The sequence below is a fragment of the Diabrotica virgifera genome, chromosome 2, assembly GCF_917563875.1.
Source record: "Diabrotica virgifera virgifera chromosome 2, PGI_DIABVI_V3a".
Classification (NCBI taxonomy): domain Eukaryota; kingdom Metazoa; phylum Arthropoda; class Insecta; order Coleoptera; family Chrysomelidae; genus Diabrotica; species Diabrotica virgifera.
Genome location: NC_065444.1, coordinates 273,591,686 through 273,612,164, shown reverse-complemented (window position 1 = coordinate 273,612,164; position 20,479 = coordinate 273,591,686). Strand labels below are relative to the sequence as shown.

Here is a 20,479-nt window from a genome sequence, read left to right as displayed (position 1 = left end):
AATTTATACATTTAAAATTGTTTTTAGTTAGTTAGTTTTTAGATATATACAATAAAAAATAATAACAATATAAATGATACCCCAAATTATAACTGAATATTAAAATAATGAAGTACAGTAGGTATTGTCTAAATTCTAAATAATTAAATACATAAATTTAGGCCTGCAAGTGTCCATGTTTTAGTTCTGTTCTTTTTGTGCTAACTTTCATTGCATCTCTTTTCTACTATTCTTCTTATTCTTATTTTTATATCCTTTTGTGCTGTCAGGCATTCCCAGTTCTTCCTTTACCCATTTTTTCCATGCAATTCTATTTTTGGCCATTGTCTTTTAATTTTTCAATACTTTTTCCTTTATTCCTTCTTCTTCTTCTTCTTCCTAGCCTTCTTCTATCGTCCACGTTTGGACATACGCCTCTCCCAACTCCTTCCATCATTCTCTATCCTGAGCAACATAGTCCTGGAAACAAAGCTTTTCACCTCACAATTTTTACAGAATGGATGGATTTGCTTGAAAATTTAAGAATAAGTAGTGGATAGTCTAAGGATCAAAATCTATATAATGCCGAAAGGCGCTTTTACCATGGGGGTGGTTGCCACCCCATCTCGGGGGTGGAAATTTTTTATTATACTTCAATCGCAAAAGTTGATAAAACATTCATTTTAAGTAAAAAATGTTCTATACATTTTTTTGATAAAATTAATAGTTTTCGATTTATTCTCTATCGAAAGTGTTAGTTTTATATTGAAAAAATCAATGTTTTTCGATATTATACTCATTTACGATTCACTCAATTTCTGCTGCAGAAAAATTTTTCTTGAGAATTAAATAACCTGTCATTTCATATTTAAACATTTTTTCGTATCTCTGATGCTAATCTTTCTATTCTGAAGAAAATGGCATTTTTTATCAAACTCCAAAAATCGTTATTCGCTTAACTTCAGTTCTTTAAAAACTAATCATTGTAAGCCAGTCAAACTTCTGGAATCTATTAATAATACATAAAGAAAGAAGAATGAATAAGGGCAATGACTAAAAACACTGCTAACTTACATTATTATGCTTCCAATTGAATAACTTCTTTTTTTTATCCTAGAAAGTTTGGTAAAAAAGAATTTTGTAGGTTTTTACAAGATCTATAAGGCTATTAATATGTACTAAATCATTTTAAAATCCTCAGTTGTCAATATCTCACTCAATTTTTGCTTTAGAAAAAATTTTTGGCAAATAAAAATAAATTTCTTGGGAATTAAATAAGCTACAATTTTATATTTAAATATTTTTTCCTATCTCTGATGCTAATCTTTCTATTCTGAAGAAAAGGGCATTTATTACCTATCTACAAAATTTTGTTATTCGCTTTTAACTCCATTTTTTTTAAACTGATCATTCTAAGCCGGTCAAACCTCTAGAACCTATTAATAATACATAAATAAAGAAGATCAAATAAGGTCAATGACTAATTTTAATTAGGGTGGTAAGTAGGGGGAAAGTTCCTATCACTTTTGCGCTGAAAAAAAAAAATAGGGACTGACATTCTTTTTATTATAAGTCACTTATTTTTTTAGCTAGAGACTATTTTTTTTATTTCTGGAGATAGATATTTTAAAATACTTTAAATTAGTTTAAACATGTTATCCTCGAAAAATGCATAGTTTTCCCGTCTTTTGGTTTTGAAACTACAATATTTAGCATTTGACGAAGAAGAGCTAACATATAATAAAGTATAGCTCGACTACTATTGGTCTTAAAGAAAATAAAAAAAACGGTTTTGTTTATTTTTTCAAAAGGTACATTTTTGTTAAGCAAAGTTGTGTTGATAAAACGAAAAGTTTTTGAGTTATATAACACATGTGGCATCATTTAAAATCTGGCATTAGGAGAAATAATGTTTAACCTACTCTAAGCACTTCTGTAATTCAAGTTATTATTAGTGAAGTAAAAATATTAATATTAGCAGCTGGCAAAATACAATTGCACACATAGGAAAAGTTGAAAATACCTATCTGCATGTAGATAATATTTAGACAAAGGTCAATCAAAAGATCAAAAATATAGTCCAATATCCTAAACAAGTCGGCTGACCTACAAGTCAACATATTCTTCTTTTCTGTAATATATTTAGTGTTTTTGGTATGAATTTATTGATTTTATTTTATCTGACAGCTAAATCTTTTGTATTACAACAAATCTCCATAAATTAGTTCTTTAATGATACATGTTTGGAATTTTAGTTTTATAAATAGGAATAACAAAGTCATTTGCTTTAAATTGAAACAATTTTTGATGACACAATAACTACTTAATTTTTGTTTGTATATGTTTTGTGGACTACATGTTACACTACACATTTGTTTTGTTAAACAGAATATTCTACAAAGTGAATTAACTCATATTATGTATCTCATTTTATATTATATGAGTTAATTCACTTTGTAGAATATTCTGTTTAACAAAACAAATGTGTAGTGTAACATGTAGTCCACAAAACATATACAAACAAAAATTAAGTAGTTATTGTGTCATCAAAAAATTGTTTCAATTTAAAGCAAATGACTTTGTTATTCCTATTTATAAATATCATATTATGTATCTCATTTTATATTATCAAACATACAACAAATTCTCGCTGGGGTGCCCCAAGGAAGTGTACTAGGACCTATATTATACCTTATATTCACTGCTGACTTACCGACAGATACACATATCACTACAGCCACATTTGCGGATGATACGGCAATACTATCATCGAACAAAAATCCCAAAATAGCCTCAGAAATCTTACAAAATAATCTAAATAAAATTCAACAATGGATGACAAAATGGAGAGTCAAAATTAATGAAAACAAATCGCTACACCTAACATTTACCACGCGTAGGGAAACATGTCCGGCTGTATACTTAAACGATAAAGGAATCCCACAAGGGGATGAAGTCAAATATCTAGGTATGTACTTGGACAGAAGATTAAACTGGAGGAAGCATATATTTACTAAGCGAAAACAACTGGGTCATAAGTTAAGAACCATATATTGGCTGTTGGGCAAAAAATCAAAACTATCAACTGAAAATAAAATATTAATCTACAAATCCATCCTAAAACCAGTGTGGACTTATGGGATAGAATTATGGGGAACCGCCGCACATTCCAACATTGAAATCATACAAAGATTTCAGTCCAAAACATTGAGATCAATACTAGGAGTTCCATGGTTCATAACCAATGAAGCCATCCATCGGGACGCCGGACTACCATACGTCAAAGATGACATCAAAAAGTGCGCGAAAAAACATACAGAAAAACTTAAAGTGCATCCAAACGTGTTAGCAAAAAATTTAGTGAATAAACCGCGTACTGTTCGTAGGTTAAAACGAAAAGTTCCGTTAGAGTTAAGTGAACAATAGGTACTAAATTAATGTGTATAAGTTTATGTCAGAAATAGTCAGTGTTGTAGGCTAAGTTTTAAAAAAGGGGTGCATCACTGGATGCCTCCCTACATGTCATTCCTAATTATTGTCAGTCCTATTACTTATTGTCTGTTATCTACCTAAACATTTAGGTTTAGATTGTATAGATAGATTGTAATAAATGTGGGGTTAAAATAAAAAAAAAAAAAAAAAAAAATTATATTATAAAATATATTAAGAGGCTACTACACCCGTAGATATAAAAATAATTTTAAGCTAAATATAAATATTATAATTAGCCCAGATAAAGGAAACACTTCTTAAAATCATTCGTATTTTACAACAAAATTAATAATTATTTGTCAAGTTTTTAATTATCGAACAGGTTTCATGATTATTTAAAAAAAAATTGGGATATCCAAAAAAAGAAAAAACTTTGATAAATGTAGGAAATTACAAAACTAACTGCCTAGTAATTAATAAATAATTAAACCATAAATAATTTATGCCTTTAATAGTGTTTAGTATTCCTTTAAAAAAATATAGGAGAATCTGAAATACACTGTTAGTTAATATTACAATTGATGCAGAATCTCTTATATTATTAATGAATTTTATCAATATTGCAGTGTATGATTATTGTAAACATCTTTTCTTTATTAATTGCTTATGCGACATTAAAATATGTTATCAACTCATGCAATTAGTTTGTATATTACTATAAATGTAGTAAGTTAAGAGCTTGAATTTATATTAAAATTATTTTGTGAAATATTAATTCTATTTCATAGATGTTTTAAAGAGTCAGTGGCGGTTCTAGACCAAAAAACTGGGGGGGGGCAAGGGAACACAACCAGTGAATAAACAAGATATCATGCCTTTTTAACGAAGATTATAATACAAAAGTCCTGTAAAAACTGGGGGTGTGTCTGCCCCCCTGCTCCAGGCTAGAACCGCCACTGTAAAGAGTGTCATTGATTTTTGTGCTTTGACCACTGCTGTCATGAATTTGTTCTTGTCAGATAAATAATAGTTTGTAATAGTATTCTATAAGGAGACTTGTCCTTAGTGTGTGAATACTATAGCATCTAACTTGGCAAAGAGAAAATTTTTTGTTTTGCATAGTCAAACCAATGAATTTTGACATTGGCATTATTTCACTTTGAGGTAAACTTGTATTTATAATTATTATCTGCCATTTTTCCATAGGAATTGATAACTTTAACATCATGATTTGTAAAGGTTGTCATGTTATAAATAATTAACATAATAATAAAGAAATATTTTTTAGTCTCAAGTCTCAAACCCACTCTGTTGAACTTTCCAAAAAATGTGTATATTGTCCTTTTCATGAGCATTTTTCAGTGCGTAACAAATGATAGGAAAAAGGGTAAGTCCGTGATAATACACATTTATGACATTTATTCTAACATGACATTTTAGTTTAATCTGACAGTTGTCACATTTTATTTTAAATTTGGAATAAAAACAAATCAAATGTGTTTCTTGCATTTATAAAATGGTATTTTCTTTGATTTGTATAGTCTTATAAATTATACAGATTATATTTGTAATATTATTATCTAATTAAAAAAAATATTTTTTTTATTATGGCGCCATTTTTCGACAACTAGAATAACTAGAATAAATGTTGTAAATGTCTGTAATCACGGACGTGCCTTTTTTTCTGTCACATAAAATTTAATGCGTTAGAAAGAAATCGAAAAACTGTGACGCACTGAAAGATGATCATGAGAAAAAGAATATTCAGGTAAATCTAACCTTTCTGAATTTACAAACAGTATCAGTAGTTGACACAACAGAATGAAAAAAGAATTATTAGAGAAAAGAAAAGATTAATAATTGACACTCAGACAAGTACTGAGAAATTTATTAATAATATCTAATTATAGTGTTACAAAATATTTTTTCTACGACCGTTTAATAATATGCTCATTACATATTCGCTATTTTTGAATAGATAATAACACCCATTACTTTACTCGTGAGTAATATTTCATTACTCACGGGTCATTACTCACGGGCTTAAGTTAGGTTCAACTGGCGAATGCCACTTTTAATATTAGTCTTATATAAACTGCAAATAAAATTACTTACTTAAACTTGTTTATTTAACACAATAATTACTTATGGTAATGTATATCAATAATTAACTTCGAAAAATTTTTAAAGGATTTTTAACTGTAACAATGCGTTAGTATATATTAAGTTTGTTCTAGCATCAGTTTCAAACGGTTTGAAACCATCAGCGAATAGTCGACCAGCGCGAGTAGAGGGGATAGCACTGGTGACTGTATTATGTTCTCTCACTGACCATCTGTTTGCTGACGGTTTCTGACTAGTTTGACTGTTTGCTAGAACAAACCTATTGTTTACTTTTATGTTTACTATTATGAATTTTTACGTTTATCATTTTCAATGACAGTGACATTAGCGTATTTGGTGTGTTTATTGGAATTTAAAACATAGACCACAGCACACTCCCACCAGTGGTGGATCCAGAAATTTTGGGGGGGTCATGGATCTTGAGGGGGATTTAACTACTTTTCTCTGATGCAAGGTCACTTAATCTAACCACCCCTAGGATAAGAGGGGTTTCAATTAATTTTTGGATGGGCCTAGAATCTTTTTTTGGTTGGCTCTCGGTTTTTCTTTTTTTAGGATTATTGAATTGATATTTATTTTCGTCTGGGGGGGGGGTCATGACCCCCCGTGACACCCCCTTGGATCCGCCAATGACTCCCACTCCCATTTTTTCATACGACGCCCCATTTTTATGCAAGAAATAAAACATCTTAACCATTACAAAGTATTGGAGCTACTATGTTAAGTTTCTATACATCTACATTATACTCGTAGTACGTTTGTTAACGGTAAAATATTGCAAGACCTCTAAAATCTAAAGAACCGCTCCGATTTAGAAGAAATTTTGCAAATAAGCTCATCTTATCCTTCTCTTCGCAACACAGTGTTGCGAAGGATGCAGAAAGAAAAAGAACTTGCGCTTACTATTAAAAAGCGCAAACTGCAATACTTGGGACATATAATGAGGGGACAAAAGTACCAGCTACTACAATTAATTATTCAGGGAAAAATAATAGGTAAAAGATCCATTGGCAGAAGAAAACATTCATGGTTGAAGAATTTAAGAGATTGGTACAAGTGCAGCAGCTGCCAATTATTTAGATCTACGGTATCAAAAATACGCATAGCCTTGATGATAGCCAAACTTCGGAACGAGGACGGCACCTGAAGAAGAAGATCCTTCTCTTCAAAAGTGATATGACTACAATGTGTGCTTTTTATTTTTAAGAGGTGAAAACTACCCTTTTTTACCAAAAATTAAAAACAGCTGATATAAGCGTTATTTAAATCTAAATTATGTGTAGGTACGTTAAATAGTATGTTAAATATAGGAATTTGATTGTTTCTCATATTGAAATGTATTTTATAGTTTATAACTATTTTTAAACCCTTAAAAACTACCCTCTAAATAAGAATTTGTATAAAAAATATTTTGTAACTTTAAATTAGTTAATGATGTATTTTGTAGTGATCTAAACTTTATTTTATGTTTGCAATTTAGTTTATTAAGTATTTAATATTTTCAACCCGTATAAATTACCCCTACAAATAGATTTATTAGATCATTCACTCACGGTAAAATATTGCAAAACCTGTGAATTTTAAACAACCGCTTGGGTTGACATGAAATTTGGCATTCACATAGCTAATAAGTTAAGGAAAAAAAGTGATATAGTACCGATGTGTACTCTTGCCCTGGGGGTGACTTTCACCCCTTCTCGGGGGTGAAAAATATAGGTCCAAAATAAGTCCGAAAATGGATAAACTGACTAATTCTAAGCAACTTTTGTTCTATAAAGTTTTTTTACTAAGTCAATACTTTTCGAGTTATTTGCGAGTGAATATGTTCATTTTTCAACAAAAGAACCACGTTGTTAGACGGTTTTTCGCAAATAACTCAAAAAGTAAGTATTTTATCGAAAAAATATTCCGAGCAGAAATATAGATTATGAAAAACTGAAAAAATCTGTGTATGTATGAAGTTTGGAGACTTAGTAGAACCAGAGTCGTAGCTAATGAAGTTTCAAGATACGGGGTGTTGAGATTTCTCTTACAAAATGAAGATTTATTGATTGCTCTAAAACCGGTTGAGATATGCAAATGAAATTTGGTGGGTTTTAAGAGGTAGTTATTACGCATTTATTGACAGACATACTATTAAGAATTTTATATTACCCATTGGCGAGCATACGGGTACTAGTCTGAATTAAAAAAAAATAGTAGGCCACTGAGGTATTTCAAATTAAAAAGCATTTTTGAGTTACTTATTTAATTTATGACAGAAAATATATCTTCCCTTTTTTTCATACGATGCGCCTTTTTCATGAAAAGAAAAATAAAATACTTATATCAACGCTTAAAAAGTATTCGACATAAGTTTCAATATGGTTTTTTAACGATAACTTCTGTAATTTTCAAGATATTTCATTGTTCCAAAGCTTATTTTGTGGGGAATTGTAAGTGCCAAAAGTATTCAGAAGCTGGACTTTCTGGAGGTCTTTGATTTTTAAAGCATGCGATTCAAAGAGCTTAGAAAACTGCTTCTCAGACTTACATGCAAACTTAAAATATAAATATCTCACTCAGTGTTTACCATAGAGACATTGAAAAAACTGAATAAGTTTTAGTATAAAAAATACTACATATTAGTATTGATATATATTTTTCAGATTTCTTTTAGTTTCAAGTAATTTTGGAAAATGGAAAACATTTATAAAATATCAAAAAATAATTTAATGCTAAATTGAAATTTTTTTCAAACCTAAGCACTTTAAACTGGTTAAAATCTCAGAACGCGTAGTCAGGCTAAAAATAAACCTAATTGTGAATGGAATAATGTTAATTTTTATTTTTGTGGAAAATTCACCAATTTAAGTAATTATTCTTTTGATTTTTCAACGACATAATCGTTTTGTTTTTGTAATAACTCAGCCATTTTTTAGCCAAATCACTTTCATCATAGCACCTTTTAAAGGTATTATTAAAATATTTAAAAGATGTCACCATAATTTTTTTCTAAAAATCTCTATTTCTTGCGTTATTTAATGATAAAATGTTTGATTCAAGGTTAATTCGAAAAAACCCCGATTTTAAGTAGGCTGTTTAAATACGCAGTGAGACAAATATGCCGTTTAAGATTTAACCATGCATTGATTCCAACATATCTACATAAAATTCATTTAAGAGACAATCCATATTGTCAATGTGGAGAAATAGGTGATGCTGAACATATGATTTTAAATTGCCCTCTAATACAAATAAATATAAATACGTTTATAAGTAAATTATACAGTTGTAAAAATATAACACACCCAATAAATTTAACATATATATTATCACAAATTAATAATACAGAATTAATGCAATTATTTATAGAACATATTAAAAATATAAAAATCAAATTATAAACTAACCAATGTAAAGACTGAAATTAAAATCTATTATAATATATAAATAAACCTGTGTTTTTGCCTGATGTGGTATTCCCACTGACCAGTGGTCATTCCTTATAAAGTATGTAGAATAAGTAGGATAGAAAATGTTAAGTAGATAGGTATAGAAAAATATATTGTAAAATAAATGAGCAAAATTGGTGAATCGGCGTATGAGCCTTGAAGGGCCCGTAGTCATACAACTCCAAAGAAAAAAAAGTAGGCTGTAACTTAGGTTGTGTTATTGCTATACGCTGTGAGCTCGTACGTAGAGGGGATATTTACAAATTCGCGAGCGCCAGCAGTGGCAAGTCTGTAAACCTTTACCGGAAATTTGACATAAATGTCAAAGTGATTAATTTAAAATTAAAAGTAAAAACATTAATTATAAAAAATATTAGTTGGTCAAAGCTGTGGTATATATTTTTACCTTAAATATACTTACGTTTTAAATACTGAATTTAAGTTTTTTAATGTTCCGTAATATGTAATTATAAATTAATCTTAGCGCCATCTACACGATAATTGTGAAAGTATCCGAAGTAAGAAATTCATATTTTATCAATAGAACGTCAAAATGATTAGCAAAATCTTAAAAAAATCGATTACAATTTAATTAATTTTTTGCGTTGTTAATATTAAGCGATAACAATTAAATAATAAATTTAAAAATTACCGGTGAAAGTTGAATTAGTAATCCTCCAGGAGCGCCACCAGCGAAGCTCAGGGCGTATAATAATTTAAAGGACACCACTAAATTCACTAATTTAATAGGTTTCTTTTTGATTATAATGACTTTTTCGTAAAAATGCATAATTTTAGAGATATTTTTGAAAATCCACTCAAAAACATGCATTTTCATGTAGGAAATCATCAATTTCGATCGTGAATAACTTACTAAATATCAATTTACCGAAAAAGTCGTATATAAGATTTTTTACTCAGAATTGAAATATCTATCAATTTCCGAGGTTATTTTGAGGTTAAATATTTCCACCCCCGAAAAGGGGTGGTACCCACCCCCAGAGCAAAAGCACACATCGACACAATATAACTTTTTTTCTTTGACATATTATCTATATGTATGCCAAATTTTAAGTCAATCCAAGCGGTTCTTTAAAATTTACCGCAAAAACCGTCAAAGAATGGACTATCGTAACTCGTAGGTACTATAAAAACTTAATTCCAATACTTTGAAAGTCTTAAGATATTTTATTTTTTGCATGAAAACGGCGCGTCGTTTGAAAAAAAGGGAAGATAGATTTTTTTGTCACAAATGCAACGAAGAATTCAAAAATGATTGTCAATTTGAAATATGTCAGTGGCGTACTATCTTTTTTCTTTAAAAAGTTCAGACCATTACCCGTATGCGCTCCAATGATGAATATAAAATTCTTAATTGTATGTCAAAAAATGCTCAATAACTACCTCTTTAAAACCTGCCAAATTTTATTACAATGTTGCCAGTAGTTTCGGCAAAATCGTAAAAAATGTGCAAACTTTTGTTTTCTTCAACATTGTAAATAGGTCTGGATCACGCGTATGAAAAAAAAGTTGATTAATAGCAAGCTGAAAATTTGTTAATAGCTTAAGGGTGTCTAGTCGGATAAACTTTGATATATGGGAACACTGGAACAAGGGAAGTTTTAATTGTGGAACAGGTTAAAAATTTGGAACGGTCAGACCACGAAAACGGCACATGTATTTTGTCCGACAGAACAGACTTAAACTCTCCAAACAGAGATTAAACTCTCATGCAAAAATCAGACTGCTATTTATCACCAAATGGGCGTTTTAATGAGTGGAACATGTAGATTATGTCAAATGACAGGACTTGTGATAGGTGATAAATAGCAGTCTGATTTTTGCATGCGAGTTTAATCTCTGTTCGGAGAGTTTAAGTCTATTCTGTCGGACAAAATAAATGTGCCGTTTTCGTGGTCTGACCGTTCCAAATTTTTAACCTGTTCCAGAATTAAAACTGCCCCTGTTCCAGTGTTCCCATATATCAAAGTTTATCCGACTAGACACCCTTAAGCTATTAACAAATTTTCAGCTTGCTATTAATCAACTTTTTTTTCATACGCGGGATCCAGACCTAAAATATATTGCCCTGTATCTTGAAAATGGATGACATTACAAAAATTTTTTACTAAGCAAACCCCAATTATTTTTCAGTTTTTTATCTATCTTAGTGACGGTGTTACCTTTTTTAAACACCATGTATAAAATTGTATCAAAAAGAGAAAAAAAAAAAAAAAACAAAAAAATGCGGGTTTTTTATTTTTAAAAGTACGTTTCACCAATTTTAAAAATCTGAAAAAATTCAGGGTTAAGCATTATGAAAAAGTACACGTTGTGTGTGTGATGAGAGAGTGGATGGCATTAGAGCATGTCTATTTGCCACCGAATTTTTTAATTTAGAATTGGTTGTATTTTCTAGGTATAATTATTTTTCATATATCTATTTTAGCTTCTAAGATAAATTTAATTAAAATATCGTAAATTCCTTTGTCTTGTGCTAATAGAGTAGTGATACTAATCGGTAGACTTGTAAGTTTTTTTAGTTCTTGATACAGCGTATCTGTATATGCAGTATATTTTTGACACTCCAGGAAAATATGATTTATATCGGCTACAGGATTTTCCGGACAAGGGGTACAATGCGGAGAGTCCAAGATACCTATCCGAAACAAATGGGCTGGAAAACGTCCATGATTCAATTTCAAACGCGATAATATAGACGAATGTCGCCTATTATAATTCCAAGTGTTAATGTGTGGAATAATTTTTGGGAATACTGGGTGAATTTTAAAATAATGACTTTCAGAATTGGATGAAGATTTTCTGTAATGAGCCTCAGTGTACTGTAAAGTACACGTTATAAATTTTCGTTATGCTATAAATTATAGCTTTTCGTGAAAACGAATGTCTTAGTTATTTTTTTATACTCATTTAAAATTTTAAAATCGTCCTAAAATTTAAATTTCCCGCCAAAAATAAAAAAAAATTTTTCGGACAGATCTTAAAAACACAAAAAGGCTAATTAGGCTCTAGGTGGGTCTTGTGACCACCTAGGGGGCTAAAAATTTCAGAAAGTGAGTTTCTCTATATGTGCTAAACGGTGACCTATATGGAATTCGAATTGAGTTGGGGGCATTTTTCATCATCTTACCCGGCTAGGCCCTTTAACCATCTACATCCACTCAGTCTGGAAACTGATATTTTATTCTTTCTCCTGAAATAAGTAGGTATCTAAGTTTGTGCCATATTTTTTTTATAGATGTAGATACTAGATTCAATGAGGCGACTTTTGGCCTATTCCACTGCAACCTTTTCAGGTCTATTTTGGTCCTTTAATCCTAATAAATTAAATTAAGATTAAAAGATTATGATAAAAGATTATAAGACCGAATTATTATGGAAAAAAATTTATTGTTGTAGCTGTTTATGAGAAAGGATGGTTATGCTAACTTTACAGTAAAACTAGCATGCCAATGAAAATGGTTAGAAGGCTCTTTTTATTACTAGTATTTTGTCCAACCCCCAAAAACTACTCCCCATAGAGGTAAATGGAGAGAAATAAAAAAATAAAATTATGGGACTAATCGCCCAAAATAGGATCAGGTTTTATCTTATGGTAGGGGAGCCCAAGCGGGGATTTTTGCAGTTACTCGAGTCAGTTTATCACATGGGGAGAAACCTTGTACCCTGTAAATGTACTCCTTCCATATATTGGATCTTAATACAGGGGCGTTCGTTAAGGGGGTCTGAAAAAAAATATCTATCCTTAGAAAAACTCGAAATCGTCATATTAATATAAGGTAAGTTAAGTTCATGCGGAACAGTGTATATTTAAAAAATCTGATGGTTTGAACGGGGCGTAAAGAAATAGGTGAGTCACAAAGTTTCACAAGAAAAAAAGCGAATATTTCGAGAAATAAACGTCAGATCTAAAAACTAAAAAATACGTGTTCAATATTTTTTAAAAATCTATCGAATTATTCCAAACACGACCCACTACGGAGAGGGGTGGGGGTAAATTTAAAATTTTAAATAGGAACTCCGCGATATTTCGCGAAATAAACATCAGATCGAAAAGCTGCGAAATACACGTATTCAATATTTTTGAAAAATCTATCGAATGACACCAAACACTACCCCCACGGAGGTGGGGTGGGGGGTTACTTTAAAATATTAAATAGGAGCCCCATTTTTTATTGCAGATTTGGATTCCTTACGTAAAAATAAGTAACTTTTATTCGAGACATTATGGATAGATGGCGCTATAATCTAAAAAACGATTGTTGGAAATGGAAAATTATTAAAAAATGGAAAGTCCCCACTTATATGGAAAACTTTACTTAACTTTTTTGGTTGTAGGAGCTAATCTTCACAACCCAATGGATCCCCATAACTCTCGAGTAACTGCAAATTTAGCATACTTTCCTCCCCTACTATTAATAATAGGCTGTAGTTAAGGCCATAGGTACATAATTTGCAAATATTTTACGGCTATCCCTACTTTTTCTTATGTGTAGTAAAATTTACACTGGTATGGATATGTAAACATTACTAATTAGAATGTCATTCTACTTGAAAATGTCATCATTAACTTAAAGAGATGGCTTTTGAATGTTCTTGGATAACTGTTACTTGTATAATTGCAAATTATTAATTCAGTTAATAAATGTGATAATTTTTTCACCAACTATATTTATATATGTAATAATTTATATGTACAAAAAAAAACTAATACTTAATAGAGAAAAGAGGAAAAGTGTTAAAGTGATGTTTTAATAATATATTGTTACTATGGAATGCTTACAATTTTGAACATCTTTAACAACAAAATAGATACTTGGATTTGGATCACAGAATACCGGGTGTCCACTTATATTTTCCCCCATTTTAACTACCTATAACTTCTAAACGGCTCAAGATAGAAGCATGCGGTTTTCGCTGAAATATTTTATTTTAGTAAAAGTTTTGTATGAATCGATTGAGTTTTTTTATATCGCTTTCAATTACGAAAACAAAAATGGCGGATTTTTGAAAAAAACTTTGTTGACATTTATTTAAATGGAACACCCAGTATATTTTTTTGTAAATTGAAAGAAAGGTCATTCACCTATCCAGCCATATAAAGTTTTTCAAAATGGGATGTCAAATGACTGAGTATTTAATTTTTAAAATGAAAGATGTAACTCTCTAACTAAGCAAATTGATATTATGTTATATGATTTCCACATTGCATCTCTCATTTTAAAAATTAATTGCTCAGTCATTTGACAACCGATTTTGAAAATTGTTATATCGCTAGATAGGTAAATGACTGTTTTTTCAAGTTTTTAGGTAAACGGCCATTTTTCATATCGCTTTTAAATAAAAAATGGCGGATTTTTGAAAAAAAAAACGTTGTTGACTTTTTTTATTAAAACACCCAGTATATTTTTTGCAACTTGAAAAAATGGTCATTTACCTATCCAGCGATATAGATTTTTTTAAAATTGGTTGTCAAATGACTGAGCAATTAATTTTTAAAATGAGAGATGCAATGTGGAAACACATAACATAATATCAATTTGCTTAGCTATGTTATTTAGGTATGTGATATCCACGTTGCACCTCGCATTTTAAAAATTAATTACTCAGTGAGTTGATACCCGATTTTAAAAAACTTTATATCGCTGGATAGGTGAATGATCGTTCTTTCAATTTACAAAAAAATATACTGGGTGTTCCATTAAAAAAAAAGTCAACAAAGTTTTTTTCAAAAATCCGCCATTTTTATTTTTGTAATTGAAAGCGATATAAAAAACTCAATCGATTCATACAAAACTTTTACTAAAATAAAATATTTCAGCGAAAACCGCATGTTTCTATCTTGAGCCGTTTAGAAGTTATAGGTAGTTAAAATGGGGGAAAATATAAGTGGACATTCGGTATATTATCCTGATGTATTCTCTGCTTGGATCTTCCACAAATAATACACAATAAATAACTTTTTATTAAGTTCACGTCAATTATTTATCAAATACACTATATAGTGCTAGTCAAAAGTCCGTACCCCCCTCGTATCTCTTGAACGGTTATATCTATAATAGTGAAATTTTGAGAGAGGAAATAAACGGACGTAAGCTTCTTAACTAGTCATGACAGGTGACGTAATTATGACAGATGACTTTACAGCGCCACTGTGACAAAAATTTTTAAATGGGACCATATGGCAAGTGATACCTCGTTTGAAAGGTATTGAAAATACCTATTCAGTCACACTAATTTTGTTTGAGTTTAAGTTAGTTTTGATGAATAAATGAAAAAAATATAAAATTGTAGTCTCGCATTTAATTAATAAAAATTTAAAATTCCGCATATGATTACTTGTCAAAAAGGTTGACGTTGACGTAAAAACTACTAGAGAATTGAAAAACGTCAACTTTTTGACAAAAAGACCATAGTCGGACATTTCAATTTTTATTAATTAAATGCGAAACTACAATATTATATTTATTTAATTTATTCACCAAAATCAAAATCAAGTAAAACCCAAAAAAATTAGTATGGCTGAATAGGTATTTTGAATACCTTTTAAACGAGGTATCACTTGCCATAAGGTCCCATTTAAAATTATCGGCAACAGTGGCTCTGTAACGTCATCTGTCACTATTACGTCACCTGTCATGACTAGTTAAGAAGCTTACGTCCATTTATTTCCTCCCTCCAAATTTTACTGCATGATTGTCACTGTCTTCTGACTGACATTCTATTCGACTGAGTGAGTTGTAAGACAAAGATAGATTTGGAAAATATTACCACGGACATTGTGTTCATTTTTTTTTCGAATCCTGAAAAAACCAATAAATATTTTTGAAAAATTTAAACGCAGAATGAAAGACTAAATTATTGCTGAGGGCCGAAAGCCCCTTAGAATAAATAAAAAGTTTATTTTGAAAGAGATATTTGAAATTAAAAATCACACTAAATTTTCTCTTAATTTTTCACCCCTGTAACTTATTAAAATAAATAATATAGAAGTTCTCAGGGACTTTCGGCCCTCGCTAGTAACGTAATCTTTCATTCTGCGTTTAAATTTTTCAAAAATACTTATTAGTTTTCTCAGGATTCGAAAAAAGTGAATACCCATTTGAATAGCATTGCAGCCGAAAATACGTACCCATCCTCTTAAATGTATTAATTATCTGCCTTATATCAATATTTCCATACCAATATCTTTAAAATATTTCCAAGTAATATCGATGTCTGCTCGCCCTTTGCCCTTACAAAAAATTCCGTGCTAATGCTAAAACTTTTCGGCGGCAAATTGAAATATTTGCCCCAATCTTGGCGTCGCTTTTAATGCGATTTTTATGATTATGAAATATTAATGAAGTAGGGTAGATCTCTTCAGTTTCGGAATTAAAAAGTTTGGCGTCTTCAAGGTCAAACGATTAATCGAAAAATGTTTTCGGGAGACGAGTTTGAGACAAATCGAGTCACGAATGTCACGATATGATTAATCGTGAGTTACGAGATTAAAACTGTGGACTCCAATTGAAAAATGACAATTTTTAATTTGATTGATATTAAAAATGTCAAGACGCTTACACAAAAAAAATCTTATATAAAGTGGACCAGAAGTCTTAAAACTAAAAATTTGACTGAAACTGAAATGTTGCCCGATTTACCATTTTTCTAATATGAGTCACTCTGTGTTTTTAAATACAAGACTCTGTATCATATTGTATTATGAGTCCTTACTTCAATACGAGTTCCGTTATATGTAAGACTTTGTATTTTATCGAGTCACAAAGATCTTAAATAATAAAGTTTCTCAGTTCCACATATAGTCTAGTAAAATAAAATTACACTACATGTAAATCAAAATGTAAATTTGTACAGGTTGAAACAAACTTTATATCAAAGTTTAGGTGGGTACAAAAGATATTTTCAAGAAAGTATCCAAATCATACAAGGGGATCATTGTTTAAATAATTAAAAAGGGGTCATTTTTGCAAAAAACTTACTTTTTTAACTGCTGAGGTCATTCAATTAATAATGGAGATGTATAGGATTGTTTTCTGCAAAGTTGAAGGGCAAATTTTTCACATAAGACTTACAAAATTAAATTTGACCCCCTATTTATTTAAATAATTATACATAAATCTTTAAAAACAAATTTGCAAAAAATTATTTTTAGCCTTTTAAATAAGCACTATAAAATATCTTATTTTACAGAAAAAGTTGTGCTATGTTATCAGTATTAGACAAAAAAAAATTTGTCCGAAAATATTTAATGTTTTTTGAGATATTGAATTTGTTTATTAAATGTTACTCTATTTTCAATTGCAAAAACGCGGTTGTTGCCAAAGAAGTATTCACCTGTATTAAATCTTATTATTTTTATTTTTTTGCATATTTTCGATAAATGTATTGATAAATTCAAATTTCAATTAAACTTGATGCCCCATAAAATGGCATTTGAAAATTATTCAAATTTGTTTTTAATTTGTTTTTTTAATAACGTCGCGGGGATTAAACATTTTGAAATACCGTTTCGATAATTGGATTTCTGGGAATTTTTCACTGATTAACAAATTTTATTGTCTTTTTTCCTCTTCTTTTTTTTTCTTGGAGTTCTATTAAAACGGGCCCTTTTAGGGTTAAGTTTTATTAATAATGTCGAATCTCTAAGTTGTAGATTCTAGACCTAAAAATATTAAGATTGGTCTAAAATCACTTAAATAAAATGCGGCTACTTACTGAGTTACAGGGTGTTTTATTTAAAAATTTAAAAATTATTTTTAGCAAGTACTTTCAAACTATTTGACGTATCCTTATCATACTTGGCAGAAAGTGTGGGTACTCTACAGTCTACTAAATTGTGATAAACAAAAGTTTCTATCTACTACCAGAGGCATACGACAGGGGATAGTTAATGGTTGACCCTTCCCAAATTCTACGCCACTGAGGGAATTACTATTTTAGCGAAATTTTTCGATTCTCTAATACTTTCTATGTAAATAATATACTCTTTACTGGTAACGATTAAGTTATTAGTTTTCGAGATATTGGACGTTAAAAATGAAACGGCATAGTTATTTTGATTCATTCATTCATTCATTTTAAACTCCCAATATCTCTCAAACTCATGACTTTATCGATACCAATAAAGTTATTTACATACAAAGTATTGGAGAATCGAAAAATTTCGCTAAAATAGTAATTCACTCAGTGGCGTAGAATTTGGGAAGGGTCGATCATTCACTATCCCCTGTCGTACGCCTCTGGCACTAGCTAGAAACGTTTATTAATCACAATTTAGTAGGGTGTATAATAGCTACACTTTCTGCCAAGTATGATAAGGATACGTCAAATAGTTTTAAAGTACTTGGTAAAAATAATTTTTAAATATTTAAATAAAACACCCTGTAACTCAGTAAGTAGCCACATTTTATTTAAGAGATTTTAGTTAAATCTTAATATTTTTAGGTCTAGAATCTACAACTCAGAGATTTGACATTCCTAATAAAATTTAACCCTAAAAGCGCCCGTAGTAATATAACTCCAAGAAAAAAAAAGAAGAAGAAAAAACGACAAAAAATTTTTGATAATTAGTAAAAAATTCCCAGGAACCCAATTATCAAAACGCCATTTCAAAATACTTAATCCCCGCGACGTTACTAAAAAAACAATTTATAAACAAATTTGAATAATTTTGGAATACCATTTTCGGGGGGAGTTTAATTGAAATTTGAATTTATCAATACATTTATCGAAAATATACATAAAAATAAAAATAATGAGATGTTAAGCAGGTGAATATTTCTTTGGCAACAACCGCGTTTTTGCAATTGAAAATATAGTTACATTTAATAAACAAATTCAATGTCTCAAAAAATATTAAATATTTGTTGACCAATTTTTTTTTGCTTAATACTGGTAACATAGTGCAACTTCCATCCATCCATCCAATGGCACTACAGCCCAAATCGAGCCTTGGCCTCCTTCAATAAGCTTCTCCAATCATTTCGATTTACCGCTGTTCTTTTCCATGAACGCGTTCCCAGGAAGTTCCTGGCATCCTCATCGACTTCGTCTTCCCATCTCTTTTTAGGTCTTCCAACCGGTCTTCTTCCCTGCATTCTTGCATTCAGCAATTTTCTGGGGATTCTATTCTCATGCATGCGGACCACGTGCCCTGCCCACCGTAATCTCTGTTACATAGTGCAACTTAGTCTGTATAAAAGGATATTTTATAGTGCTTATTTAAAACGCTAAAAATATTTTTTTGCAAATTTGTTTTTAAAGTTTTATATACAATTATTTAAATAAATAGGAGGTCAAATTTAATTTAGTAAGCCTTATGTGAAAGATTTTCTCTTCAACTTTGAAGAAAAAAATCCCATAGACCTTCATCGATAAGTAGATTACCTCAGCAGTTAAAAAAGTATTTTTTTGCAAAAATGACCCCTTTTTAATTATTTAAACAATTATCCCCTTGTATGATTTGGATACTTTCTTGAAAATATCTTTTGTACCCACCTAAACTTTGATATAAAATTTGTTTTAACCTGTACGAATTTACATTTTGACTTTTTTTTATTTTATTAGGCTATTAACGTAGTTCACATAATGTCTCAGTTCTACAACGTAATAATCTTTCTGATTTATCTTGAACTGGCATATGTTGCCAGTGGGCTGCATTAACTTCTTTTAACCACTCTTGGACATCTTCCTCTATGCGGCCACTTTTTGCTCGATTTCATTATTACTGGTCGAATCTCGACCTTCCTTACGAGTAGATTATTTCTCTATTCGGCCCTCTACCTTTGCAGTTTGATGCCAGTTTACCGCACCGATTTTCCTGGCATCCTTATCCACACCGTCTTTCTATCTTACTCTTGGTCTAACAGGTCTAGCTCCTTCGATTTTGGCCGAGCTAAAGCATTATAGTCATCAGTGCACAGTTAATCCTTGAAATGTTCCCTGCATGTCATGATAATTTTCTCCTTTTTAGCTATAATATCCTTCCTTATCTCTGTCCAGATTTAATCTCATGTTAAATTATTTTCTTTCACTATTGATCTTTCTATAAAAGTTTCTGTTGCGTTTTGGTTCGTTAGGATTTCCAGTTCTTCAAGCGTTGCTTTTTTTGCCATGTCCTCAAACCCTTCCCAGTTTTCTGGATAATAGCAATGAGCTCTTAGCTCTTTCTTTAGCAAGACTATTGCAATCTTGTTAAAATTAATTTCTTTATACCAGAAACAAAATTACTTTGAGCAGCTTAAGAAACAGTTAGTAGTTGAAAGTTTTCACCGACTCCCAAATTGTGGACTTCAGAGTTTGTAAAATACAGGTACGATGTGTTGTGTAAGTAGAGTACGATGGGTGAGACAGAAGACGGGAATGGATCTAGCACGTTACACGAATGGAAAGAGTTTTAATATAAGAAGATAATAAATATTTGGCCGAATTGAGACGTTCTTTCAGCCACTCTTGAGTACACAAATCTATTGCTAGTACTGCTATCA

General features: G+C 30.5%; 1 protein-coding gene across 3 annotated transcripts in view; it reads left to right on the top strand.

The window, feature by feature from the left end:
• The window catches only part of LOC126880629 (protein fem-1 homolog CG6966), a 379,485-nt gene that overhangs the window by 574 nt on the left and 358,432 nt on the right, over positions 1-20,479 (top strand). The window lies entirely within an intron of this gene.